Raw genomic sequence first — 13008 nt, forward strand, 5'->3', positions numbered from 1 at the left:
AGCATTGTGGAGGCACCAAATGATGGTAGGAGTCTAAAATAATAGACAATGATTTTCAGACTCCTTGAATCACTGACTGAGATTAGAACAGTCATCAGCCTGATGGTCAGCAACATGGAATCGTGACCCCACGATGAGGAGGCCGGGACCCACAGTTTGAAAACCGCTGATATAGAGGAAATGAGGTCGCTAGGACAGTCCTGAACTCCGTAGTGACAAACGTGTAGGTTGTGGCCTAGTGAAGACTTGGTGTAACCTGCAATCTGGAGGATTTGGCTAGTCATGCAGATAATTAATATTCACATGCCAATTTATGATGATACAATTCACCATTGGTATGTGATACTTAATCTGTTTTTATGATTGTTTCTAAATAAAACTTTTATCAATTTATGCACTATTTATTTATATTAGGTAAAAGCCTGTCAAAATGACAGCATCTGCAATCTACAGTACTTTCACTTTGAGTTGTGACAGGTTTAAGTTCACTTTGAGCTGTGAGTTTTAAGCCCACAAACTCTCCAACCCTACCCAGTCCCCATCTGCCCCTACCTCCAATCTCTGTCTTCACAGCTCCCTCTCTATATTCAGCAAGTTTGAAACATTTGAAACATTTGCGAAAATTGCTTTCACTTTCTGTCATGACATCTTTTAGCACACAAAAGAGTCATTTGGTCAATCTAGTGGCCTCTAGTGGTCACTGGAGGTACTTCACCTCATAGAGGTGAGGAGTAATTTAGTGTTTTATATAAATATATATATATATATATATATGTGTCCCCCCAAGTGGTATATTCAGGGGCACTGAGTGCTGCATATCCTACAATTGTCTGTATGTATGTATATATATATATATATATATATATATATATATATATATATAAACGGTGCCACGGCCCTGGGACCACGCTATTCTTGGTGTGTGTAGTAGTAACCTCCTGGTGCTGATGACGTATAATTCCCAGACAGCTCCCTGTGGATCAGGAAGGCTTTAGCAGGGGCTGATCTCGGAGACGCTGGGCCCAGCTCAGGACAGCCAGGGAGCGGATGTGTGTCGCTCTTATCTGGTGGTCACAGGATACCAGGCAGATGCAGGAAGGATGTTCATTAGCTCCAGTGAATGTGCTGTAAGGACGGTGCTAGACTTACACACAGCGCACATGTTCTGCAGGAGTCCGGATGATCCCCACTTTCCATGGGGCACTGCTGTGCTATAAATACCCTTATCTCTCCATGTGCCAGCGGGGGTAATCCAGCACCGGTCCCCCTGACCTATCCAGGCTGATGCGCGCACTGGACCACCATGGATGAGGACCCCCTGGCACCACAGGAGGCTGGTACCCACAGGGGGGAACCAGAGCAGCATCCAAACACTGGAGAGCCCCGGATACCTGCGGTAATGCCAGGGTAAGTGTAAGCATCATTTACAAGGACATTTTCATATAAAACATGTGTAACCTGCGCACATTACTGTGCCCGCTGCTCAGTGCCGCTCATTAAATGAAACTGAATCTTTTCATGGAAAACGAGTGGTTCGTTGGCATGATGGGCATATAAGGCGCAGGTACCCGCTCAATGGGCCCGATACAGACCAGGTTGTAGTCTAGCACATACTTGCTGATTTTTCTTTACTCCTCTCTGGGAGAAACCCGGAGAGGAGACCCAATAATAGTGTGTCAGGTGGGCGGGGTGAGGCGGATGTCACCAAACCCCACCCCCGTGACAGTCACTGGATCCAAATTGGGGGGTGCGGGGGCTGTGGGGCCAATGTGGGAGGATTGCCCACCTTCCCGGGGGGCCAGGAGGGGGTTCCAATTTTCATGAGCCTCTTGGGAATTCCGGGAGGGTAGGCAAGCCTGGTTTAGCGAATCGTACCCAACAAAGTGCTTGCACAGGATACACAGTCCTGAGTTGGTGATGAGGTCACATCAGAGCTTTGTTCAGCTGGTACCTGCTCCACAGTCCTGAGTAGGCTATGAGGTCACATTAGAGCTTTCTTCAGATGCACAAGCTCCACAGTCCTGAGTGGGTGATGAGGTCATATCAGAGCTTTGCTCTGCTGGTACCTGCTCCACTGTCCTGAGTTGGTGATGAGGTCACATCAGAGCTTTGTTCAGCTGGTACCTGCTCCACAGTCCTGAGTAGGCTATGAGGTCACATTAGAGCTTTCTTCAGATGCACAAGCTCCACAGTCCTGAGTGGGTGATGAGGTCACATCAGAGCTTTGTTCAGCTGGTACCTGCTTCACAGTCCTGAGTAGGCTATGAGGTCACATCAGAGCTTTCTTCAGATGCACAAGCTCCACAGTCCTGAGTGGGTGATGAGGTCATATCAGAGGTTTGTTCAGCTGGTACCTGCTCCACAGTTCTGAGTAGGCTATGAGGTCACATCAGAGCTTTCTTCAGATGCTCTATTTTGGGGGGGATTCCTGCACCTGGGTGCAGGGAAGAAAAAAAGACTGACTATGTCTTTTCTGGGGCACTCTTTATTGTTTAATTGTAACAATTAAACAATAAAGAGTGCCCCAGAAAAGACATAGTCAGTCTTTTTTTCTTCCCTGCACCCAGGTGCAGGAATCCCCCCCAAAATAGAGTTTTCCTGAACTTATTCTGGGAGCACCACCAACCCTGCGATTGACACCATATATGTCCCTAATGAATGTTATGTTGGTTTATATGAAATGATCTGAGATCAATTTCTCTGATTAAGTGCGGACTCACACCCAGTCTTGTATACTTTCTTCAGTTGCACAAGCTCCACAGTCCTGAGTAGGTGATGAGGTCATATTAGAGCCTTGTTCAGAAGCACAGGCTCCACAGTCCTGAGTGGGTGATGAGGTCATATCAGAGCTTTGTTCAGCTGGTACCTGCTCCACAAACCAAAGTGGGCGATGAGGTCATATCAGAGCTTGTTCAGCTGGTACCTGCTCCACAGTCCTGAGTGGGAGATGAGATCACATCAGAGCCTTGTTCAGATGCCCAGGCTCCACAGTCCTCAGTGGGTGATGAGGTCACATTAGAACCTTCTTCAGATGCAGAGTACACAGTCCTGAGTGAGTGATGATGTCATATCAAAGCTTTGTTCAGATACACAGGCTCCACAGTCCTGAGTGGGTGATGAGGTCATATCAGAGCTTTGTTCAGATACACAGGCTCTACAGTCCTCATTGGGATATTAGGTCATATCAGAGCCTTGTTTAGATTCACAGGGTCCACAGTCCTGTGTGGGTTATGAGGGCATATCAAAGCTTTGTACAGATGCACAGACTCCACTGTCCTGAGTGAGTGCTGAGGTCATATCAGAGCTTTGTTCAGATGCACAAGCTCTAAAGTCCTGAGTGGGTGATAAGGTCATATCAGAGCTTTGTTCAGCTGGTAGCAGCTATACAGTCCTGAGTGGGTTATGAGGTAACATTAGAGCCTTGTTCAGATGCGCAGGATACACAGTCCTGAGTGGGAAATGAGGTCATATCAGAGCCTTGTTTAGATTCACAGGGTCCACAGTCCTGAGTGGGTGATGTGGTCACATCAGAGCCTTGTTCAGATGCACAGGCTCCACAGTCCTGAGTGGGTGATGTGGTCACATCAGAGCCTTGTTCAGATGCACAGGCTCCACAGTCCTGAGTGGGTTATGAGGGCATATCAGAGCTTTGTACAGATGCACAGTCTCCACAGTCCTGAGTGGGTAATGAGGTCATATCAGAACCTTGTTCAGATGCACAGTCTCCACAGTCCTGAGTGGGTAATGAGGTCATATCAGAGCCTTGTTCAGATGCACAGGCTCCACAGTCCTGAGTGGGTGATGTGGTCACATCAGAACCTTGTTCAGATGCACAGACTCCACAGTCCTGAGTGGGTGATGAGGTCATATCAGAGCTTTTTTCAGATGCACACGGTCCATGCAGATGTGTCCCGAACCACTCTTATACAGCAATAACCACAGCTTTCACCCACGGAGTGGCTTTTCCCACTGGAGAGTGACACCCAATGCTGTCATGCAATTAAACTCCGCCACCACTTTGTTCTCTGTGGCGAGAGGCACAGGCCTGGCTGCACGTACTGCGGCAGAGACAGCCTCAATTAAATGCATATGATAGGAGACTGGGAGTTTCCCAATGCTATTACATATAAACAGGTCAGCAAAGTCTTTTAAGTCTGAGCCATCCTGCTGAACGATCTGCAGATCATCACAAAGTTATTACTTACTGTCCGACTATCCGAGAAGCAGTCTGGCGTTACTATCCGACTATCCGAGAAGCAGTCTGGTGTTACTATCCGACTATCCGAGAAGCAGTCTGGTGTTACTGTCCGACTATCCGAGAAGCAGTCTGGCGTTACTGTCCGACTATCCGAGAAGCAGTCTGGCGTTACTGTCCGACTATCCGAGAAGCAGTCTGGCGTTACTGTCCGACTATCCGAGAAGCAGAGGGGCGTTACTGTCCGACTATCCGAGAAGCAGTCTGGCGTTACTGTCCGACTATCCGAGAAGCAGTCTGGCGTTACTGTCCGACTATCCGAGAAGCAGTCTGGCGTTACTGTCCGACTATCCGAGAAGCAGTCTGGCGTTACTGTCCGACTATCCGAGAAGCAGTCTGGCGTTACTGTCCGACTATCCGAGAAGCAGAGGGGCGTTACTGTCCGACTATCCGAGAAGCAGTCTGGCGTTACTGTCCGACTATCCGAGAAGCAGTCTGGCGTTACTGTCCGACTATCCGAGAAGCAGTCTGGCGTTACTGTCCGACTATCCGAGAAGCAGAGGGGCGTTACTGTCCGACTATCCGAGAAGCAGTCTGGCGTTACTGTCCGACTATCCGAGAAGCAGTCTGGCGTAACTGTCCACTATATGAGAAGAATGCAGTGGGATATTTGGAGATTGCTCATGGTATTGATTACCTGGCCACCACAATCGTGATTCACGGTGTCAGAGCAGCCAATAGTGAAGTTCATGTCTGATGTCATCATTACATCGTGATGTGATGTCTGGGGAGTTTGGTGCGGGGGTGCTGGTGGAATGTGCAGAGCACAGATGTCATCAGCTTTGGCCTGGGACCTGTGACCTGATTCAGACCTGTGCACTAGGCTGGGTATGTTTGTGGCCTAGCGAACAGGTCAGTGGCGCCTGCAAATAGATGTTTACACAAAACATCGATTTGCATGCTTGCAGGGATATTCGGCGGGCATTCATGCAGGCAGCAGGTGGCGCTTAGATGATGCGAAAAGCTGCGAATTTTGACAATTGCGCACCACAACTCACTTTCTTTCTTGTTCACAAAGTCTACAGTACCTGGGGTAAAGGGAAACGCCATCTATCACCTGAGTACTGCATCATGCACCAGGTGATAATAGAATCCATTTATAGCTGGGATTCCAGGTGGTAATATGCTGCGCATGAGAGCGAGCGTCTGCCACTGGGTAACCTGGGGGGAGAGACACTGAATAAGTCCTCACCTGTATGTATGTGCTGAGCAGATCACACTGTTATATGGATGTACAGGGCAAAGTCCTGCTGTAAAGCACAGTCCACTTTCTGTTTTATACCGTAAGTGTCATAAATACTGTGTCACGCAGGTGTCGGAGAGTTGTCACTGTCACACTGTGAAAGTCACCATCTGTGGACTGAGCCACACCGAGTCCAGGCTTACAGTTACAGATGTGTCCTCACACACACTGCTCCTCACACACTGCTCCTCACACACTGCCCCTCACACACTGCTCCTCCCTCACACACAGCCAACGCTCCTCGCACACACACTGCTCCTCCCACACACACTGCTCCTCACACACACCCTGCCCCTCACACACACCCACCGCTCCTCACACACACACCGCTCCTTACACACACACTGCTCCTCACACACTGCCCCTCACACACACACTGCTCCTCACACACTGCTCCTCACACACACACTGCTCCTCCCACACACACTGCTCCTCACACACGCCCACTGCTCCTCACACCCACCCACCGCTCCTCACACACACCCACCGCTCCTCACACACACACCGCTCCTCACACACACACTACTCCTCACACACTGCTCCTCACACACACACTGCTCCTCACACACACAATGCTCCTCCCACACACACTTCTCCTCCCACACACACTGCTCCTCCCACACACACTGCTCCTCACACACACCCACCGCTCCTCACACACACACCGCTCCTCACACACACTATTCCTCACACACTGCTCCTCCCTCACACACACTGCTCCTCACACACTGCTCCTCCCACACACACTGCCCCTCACACACACCCACCGCTCCTCACACACACACCGCTCCTCACACACACACTGCTCCTCACACACTGCTCCTCCCTCACACACTGCTCCTCCCACACACACTGCCCCTCACACACACCCATCGCTCCTCACACACACACCGCTCCTCACACACACACTGCCCGTCACACACATTGCTCCTCCCTCTCTGCTCCTCACACACTCTGCTCCTCACACACTCTGCCCCTCACACACTCTGCCCCTCACACACACACCGCTCCTCACAAACACACACCGCTCCTCACACACACAGGGGGTTATTCTGTTTGGTACGGTGAAACGTACGTACGGTCCGTCACACTGTGCGTTTTCCGTCCGCCCACAGAACAGCTGCACACGGACGGTCACAAACACCGTCAATGGGGAGTGGCGTACACTTGAGCGTACACCACCGTGCATGGACGGATCTCCCTCTTAGCCACCGATACCTGGCGTACATCTGAGCGTACGCCACAGTGCACGGACGGATCTCGTCCGTTTTTTCCACCGACACCTTCCGTATATCTGAGCGTACGCCACATGCAAACATGTTCTACTATTGTTCAAAATAAGACTTTAGAGTGTGATAGGCAGATGTTGGGATCCTTTGTTAGAGAGATGTGATTGCAATAATGTGCTTGGTGTATGTAAGATACAGAGGGCGAGATTTAGTGGGTTTATTTTTTTCTCAAATCACCCTATATCGCTGTTTTTTAAAATCGAATTTTTGCTGCGAATTCGCATATTTAATGAGGTGCATATTCCGGCATGAAAAGTGCGATAAAGTGCGATATAGGGCGATTTTAGCCATGAAAAAGTGCAATTTTTTTTGTCATGAAAAGGTGTGATTTTGGTAAAATGTGCGATTTTGTGATAAAAATAAAAAATAAAAAAATGGCGTGAGGTCCCCCCTCCTGTACATAACCAGCCCCGGGCTCATTGAGCCGGTCCTGGTTCCAAAAATACAGGGGACAAAAAGCGTAGGGGTCCCCCGTATTTCTGAAACCAGCCCCGGACTCTTGGACCCGTCCTGGTTCCAAAAATACGGGGGACAAAAAATCTGGGGTTCCACCGTATTTTGAAAGCAGCACCGGGCTCCAACAGCCCTCGGTGTCATGCCACAGCCGGGGGACACTTTTTAGATAAAACATGAGCACCGTGGCTGGTCAGCCTTGGATGGGGTACCTGGGGGAGTGGGGACCCCCCCAGTAAAGGGGTCCCCCCCCTAGGCTTCACCCATCCATGGCTGAAGCCCGGGGCTGTCACCGGCGTCCGTGGTCAGCTTAGTGTTCCCGCGGCCAGCGTAGTCAGCGTCCCTGTCAGAATCAGCGTAGTGTTCCCGAGGCCAGCGTAGTCAGAGTCCTTGTCAGAATCAGCGCAGTGTTCCCGCGGTCAGCGTAGTCAGCGTCCTTGTCAGAATCAGCGTAGTGTTCCCGAGGCCAGCGTAGTCAGCGTCCTTGTCAGAATCAGCGCAGTGTTCCCGTGGCCAGCGTAGTCAGTGTCCCTGTCAGAATCAGCGCAGTGTTCCCGCGGCCAGCGTAGTCAGCGTCCCTGTCAGAATCAGCGTAGTGTTCCCGAGGCCAGCGTAGTCAGCGTCCTTGTCAGAATCAGCGCAGTGTTCCCGTGGCCAGCGTAGTCAGTGTCCCTGTCAGAATCAGCGCAGTGTTCCCGCGGCCAGCGTAGTCAGCGTCCCTGTCAGAATCAGCGTAGTGTTCCCGCGGCCAGCGTAGTCAGCGTCCTTGTCAGAATCAGCGTAGTGTTCCCATGGCCAGCGTAGTCAGCGTCCCTGTCAGAATCAGCGTAGTGTTCCCGCGGCCAGCGTAGTCAGCGTCCTTGTCAGAATCAGCGTAGTGTTCCCGCGGCCAGCGTAGTCAGCGTCCTTGTCAGAATCAGCGTAGTGTTCCCAAGGCCAGCATAGTCAGAGTCCTTGTCAGAATCAGCGCAGTGTTCCCGCGGCCAGCGTAGGCAGCGTCCCTGTCAGTATCAGCGTAGTGTTCCCGCGGCCAGCGTAGTCAGCGTCCTTGTCATAATCAGCGTAGTGTTCCCGCGGCCAGCGTAGTCAGCGTCCTTGTCAGAATCAGCGTAGTGTTCCCGCGGCCAGCGTAGTCAGCGTCCTTGTCAGAATCAGCGTAGTGTTCCCGCGGCCAGCGTAGTCAGCGTCCCTGTCAGAATCAGCGTAGTGTTCCCGAGGCCAGCGTAGTCAGAGTCCTTGTCAGAATCAGCGCAGTGTTCCCGCGGCCAGCGTAGGCAGCGTCCCTGTCAGTATCAGCGTAGTGTTCCCGCGGCCAGCGTAGTCAGCGTCCTTGTCAGAATCAGCGTAGTGTTCCCGCGGCCAGCGTAGGCAGCGTCCCTGTCAGTATCAGAGTAGTGTTCCCGCGGCCAGTGTAGTCAGCGTCCCTGTCAGAATCAGCTTAGTGTTCCCGCGGCCAGCGTAGTCAGCGTCCCTGTCAGTATCAGCGTCGTGTTCCCGCCCGTTCATGGCTAGCCGGAGATTACACAGTTAGTGTAGTCAGTCAGCGCTTGTTACATTGTGTGGGAACCGATCATTTTAACCTGCCTGACATGACAGGTGTGAATGTGTTCCTGAAACACCCCCACTATCCACGTCGACCCGAAGCATGGCGAGCACAGCGAGCCCCACGAGGGGACACGGTACCCGACCTCCCGACCTGTTCATACCCCCACTATCCACGTCGGCATGGAGTTGATTTTATAAAGAGTGGCGAGCGCGAAGTGTGGCGAGCGCAGTGAGCCCCGCGAGGGGGTGCAGAATACACGTCAAGTAATCTGCGTGCGCTCGCCACACTTCATAAAATCATCTCCACACTGATGTGGATAGTGGGGGTATGAACAGGTCGGGAGGATGCGTACCGTGTCCGTTCGCCACGCTTCGGGCTGGCATGGATAGTGGGGGTTTGAAATAGAGGCATTTGCCAGTATGTAACATGGAGCACTGGCAAATGCGTCTTTATTGTGCAGGAGACGCACGTGCTACCAAACCCCTAACCCTCTCCCTGAAGCGGACACGGGCAGGCTTGCCGTACCCTGGAATTACTGAGATGCATAAGATTCTGAGATGCTCGTCCATCTCAGACAGATGGAGCGCCTCTCCGCCAGCACCCGCCTGATCGCTTCTCCACGGTGTCCGCCAGCGCTGGGGATCTGGAGGTTACCATCGCTGTGTGAGCTTGCCAGGGACGCCGGGGACAGTACGGTGACTACACTGCCTGACGGGGACACTGCGCTGAAATCGTATCGTAGCCTGCTGCTGTGAAACTGCACAAGTACCAATTTTTGTTAGGCGCTAATTAACCTACCAGTATATTTTAGGAATGTGGGAGGAAACTGGAGCACCCGGAGTAAACCCACGCAAGCACTGGGAGAATATACAAATTAGGGCCATGGTGGGAATGCAACCCATGATCTCAGTGCTGTGAGGCAGTAATGCTAACCATATTAGTCCAGTGGTTCCCAAACTGTATGGCTAGGCACCCTGGGGTGCCTCGGATATTTGCAAGGGTGCCTCAGGTTGGGGGTTTACAACCCAAACAAATTATTTTTGCTCAAAGTGATCGGCTGTCAATCATACAATGTATGGACACTTAGAACCACCGCTGCTCCCCCCCACAGACCTGAACCCGAGGGGGACAGTTCAGCACAATTTACTTTATTTATCCATAAGACACTTTTTGACTAGGGTGCTTTAATAAATGCTGATATTCTCGGGCATCCCGGTCATCCCCGACCAGGGCACCCTAGAATATCAGCGAGGGAACCACTGAATTGGCCAATTCTAGTCCCCTGTAGCGGGGAAACAACAATAGTTATGGCACCGAGCGATATCTGTGGGACAGGGAAAACAGTGTTTGCGATAAAGCTCTGTCCCTGCGATGAATCGCCGCAGCCCTATCATGTGCTGTGTATGCACCGTCGACATCATACCGTCAAAAGGTCGACCCAAGCAAAAATGTCAACGCACCTATGGCCAACACATAAAAAGGTCAACACGTGTTTTCTGGGTTTCTTCCTACCTCACTATGACTTTTTTACGTGTCAACCTTTTCTGTGTCGACTTTTTACTTGTGTTGACATTGTGCATGTTGACCATTTGGCGTCGACTTAATAAACCACACCCACCTTTAACAACACTAAGGGCCCCGCTCCCGCCTGCACGTCTCATCCAGGCCCCCTTCCCACTGAACGCTCTCTCCTGACACACTGCTGCATCTGTGCCTGTCCTTGCCTGTCTACTGGGTGACGTCTCATCCTTGTAGGTGTGTCTCACCTGCGTTCCCTCCCCCCACACGCCTCTCTGCTGCTGTCCCTGACGTAGGTGGGTGTCTCACCTGGCCTGCTCCAGTACAGGAAATACCTTCATTGTGGTGGGACGAGAGTGCAGCTGTCACATCCCACCTCCGCACCTCGCGCCTCCATCAGAGAAAGAAGAATGTGAGGTGCTTTCATCCCCCTCCTAATCCTCTACAGGTAGCAGGTAACATATATATATATATTTCCTACCTCATTGTATAATTCACCTCTCTCCCCCCCCCCCCCCCTTCCCTCGCTCGCAGCCTTTGTCCCTGTACAGAGCAGTCAGAGTAACCTTTAAACTCTTTAAATGGCCTGAGCAGTGACAACTGTCCGCCCTGTGCTACCACTTCAGGGGCCTGCAATGATTTAGCAAGGCAGGCTTTGATATTTCCTAAGACCTACTTGTGGGCCCTGCACCAACCTGGGGGGTGAGGAACGCCTTATAAAGTCCAGATAGGAGCCAGGCAACTATTCGGTGATCTATAACTTTGGTGTAATGTTTAACTGTGCGGTGAGCTGGGGATCTGGTGCCGGGGAGGGGTCTCCAGGTTCTGCCAGACTTGTTGCAGCTGAAATGATTTTGCTTGTTGACACCTGTTGGAGCTGAGTGTGCTGCTCGCTGATTCACACCTTCATGGTGACCAGGCAGCAGTCAGTGCGAGAGATCCAGACCCTGCAGACTGCAGCAGGGAGTTACCCGGGGGGGGGCAAAAGCTTTGGCACCTTGACCGTGGCTCCGGTGATCACCTGTGAGCGCTTCAACGCACCTGAGATGTTTGGTGGGTGGGGGGAGGTGATGTTGACGGTGATTTTGCCAGTGCTGGCACTTTGCACTTGGTCACAGTTGTTATGATTCATAGCCCCAGACGTGTCTGGTTTATGGTCCCCAGCAACTGCAGATTAGTTGCGTACCTGCCGACGGTGCGGCGACACACCGACGCTGCTTTTCCCACTTGTTTTCCACCGACAACTAACAGGCTCGATTAATTTAGCAGAATTTCAGCTAACCAATGCAGGCCTGTCCCATCTGCGGCTGTTGTGAGACTACAAATCCAAGCATGCCTTTACTAACTGGTCTGTAGGAGGGTGTGCTGAGACTTGTAGTCTTACAGCCGCCGGTGAGATGCAGGTTGGCCACGGCAGCTTATAAAGAAGTGGGAAAAGCAGAAGCTGAATTCTGTGGAAAGAGGTCAGATGGGCAGGTGTGCTCGGCACTGATCTCTAATGCACCCTAGGCTGTACTTCCAGGCCCAGCAGCCACTGACTAGGACAGGAATAAATGCCACTGAACTGGTTTTATGCTGAGCATCTGCACTAGACCTGTGTTCTTATTCTGATTATTATTTTGCTAATCATTGGGTTTGTAGACTGCATTTTGGATTGTCGGGTTTGCAATGGCTAGTCTGTCACGTTCCTTATATATATGAGTTAGACCAATACAGCCGGGGTTACTCTGTCACTGGAGAGTACCACCCTAGCTGCAGATGCCTGTGCATGTAACCTACATGAACGCAGGTGGAGTATGCCTAATTGCAGCTTAGTGACACTCGCTGATGACAGGGCATGGCTAAATTGGGCTACTCTGTCCCTTCAGAGGTTAACTGAAAACTCCTGCCGGCCCGGTGTAGCTGACGTGCGGATCTACTGCTCAGATACTCTTCAAAGTTGTCAATACTCAGTAAATTTACTGACAGCCATGACCGGGGAGAGCAGCATGCTTATGATATGAGGTTATGTCGGTTCCTCTCATGTCAAACACTTGCCGACTCTATTGCCCATCCCTCCCCCCCTCCAGGAGAAGCTGTAAGGGGTGTTGCAGTGGGTCGCGCAGCCCCTCACACTGCACAAGCTGGGCATCGTCTGATCAGGCGCTCATTAGATTTGCGCAGGCTAATCCCGGAATCCCAGGTTTGGAAGCTCCAATCCCGGGATTCAAATCCTAAACAAATCTTGGGATCCCACCTCTTCTTCTCCTGGGATTGGCAGCCCTGGCACATATGCCCAAAAGACTGTTTATATCGCAAGGACCTGTTCATCGATGGTCAGTATACACCCGATGAAGCCTCCAATCCGGAACCGCTGGGTGCATTACACATACCGCCACCATAGAACATAGAATTTGGGTGGTTTTTGGCCCAACTAGTCTGCATTTTTTTTAAACTTATTGTTAAGGCGCCCATACACTATGCGATTTTTACCCAATTTCAACCGATTTCTGAGGGATCGGGCCGAGAAATCAGATGACATCAGGCCAAATCGCACGTGTTTGACATCCACTTCATTCTGGTGCGCGGTCCTGTGTGCATCGGGTTGGAGTTGGAGGCGGCACAAGCTGCATATAAAATCGTATGTGCAGCCATCGGCGGCGCGTCGCACCCACGATTTAAGGTGTCCGACTTCCCTGGAGCTTCCCCAGAGTCCTTTTTACAT

General features: G+C 51.4%; 1 protein-coding gene across 3 annotated transcripts in view; it reads left to right on the forward strand.

Moving 5' to 3' along the window:
- The first annotated feature begins 1097 nt into the window (after nt 1-1097).
- The window catches only part of LOC146009461 (uncharacterized), a 50804-nt gene continuing 38893 nt past the window's right edge, over nt 1098-13008 (forward strand). Inside the window, exon 1 of one of the 3 annotated variants that reach the window (XM_083149868.1) lies at nt 1098-1407. The gene's annotated coding sequence lies outside the window, so the exon portion shown is untranslated. Of the gene's footprint in view, nt 1408-10350; nt 10760-13008 lie in introns of those variants that run through there. The other 2 variants (XM_083149869.1, XM_083149867.1) reach the window with 2 other exon arrangements.

Source organism: Crinia signifera, chromosome 6, assembly GCF_055691185.1.
Source record: "Crinia signifera chromosome 6, ASM5569118v1, whole genome shotgun sequence".
Taxonomy (NCBI): Eukaryota; Metazoa; Chordata; class Amphibia; order Anura; family Myobatrachidae; genus Crinia; species Crinia signifera.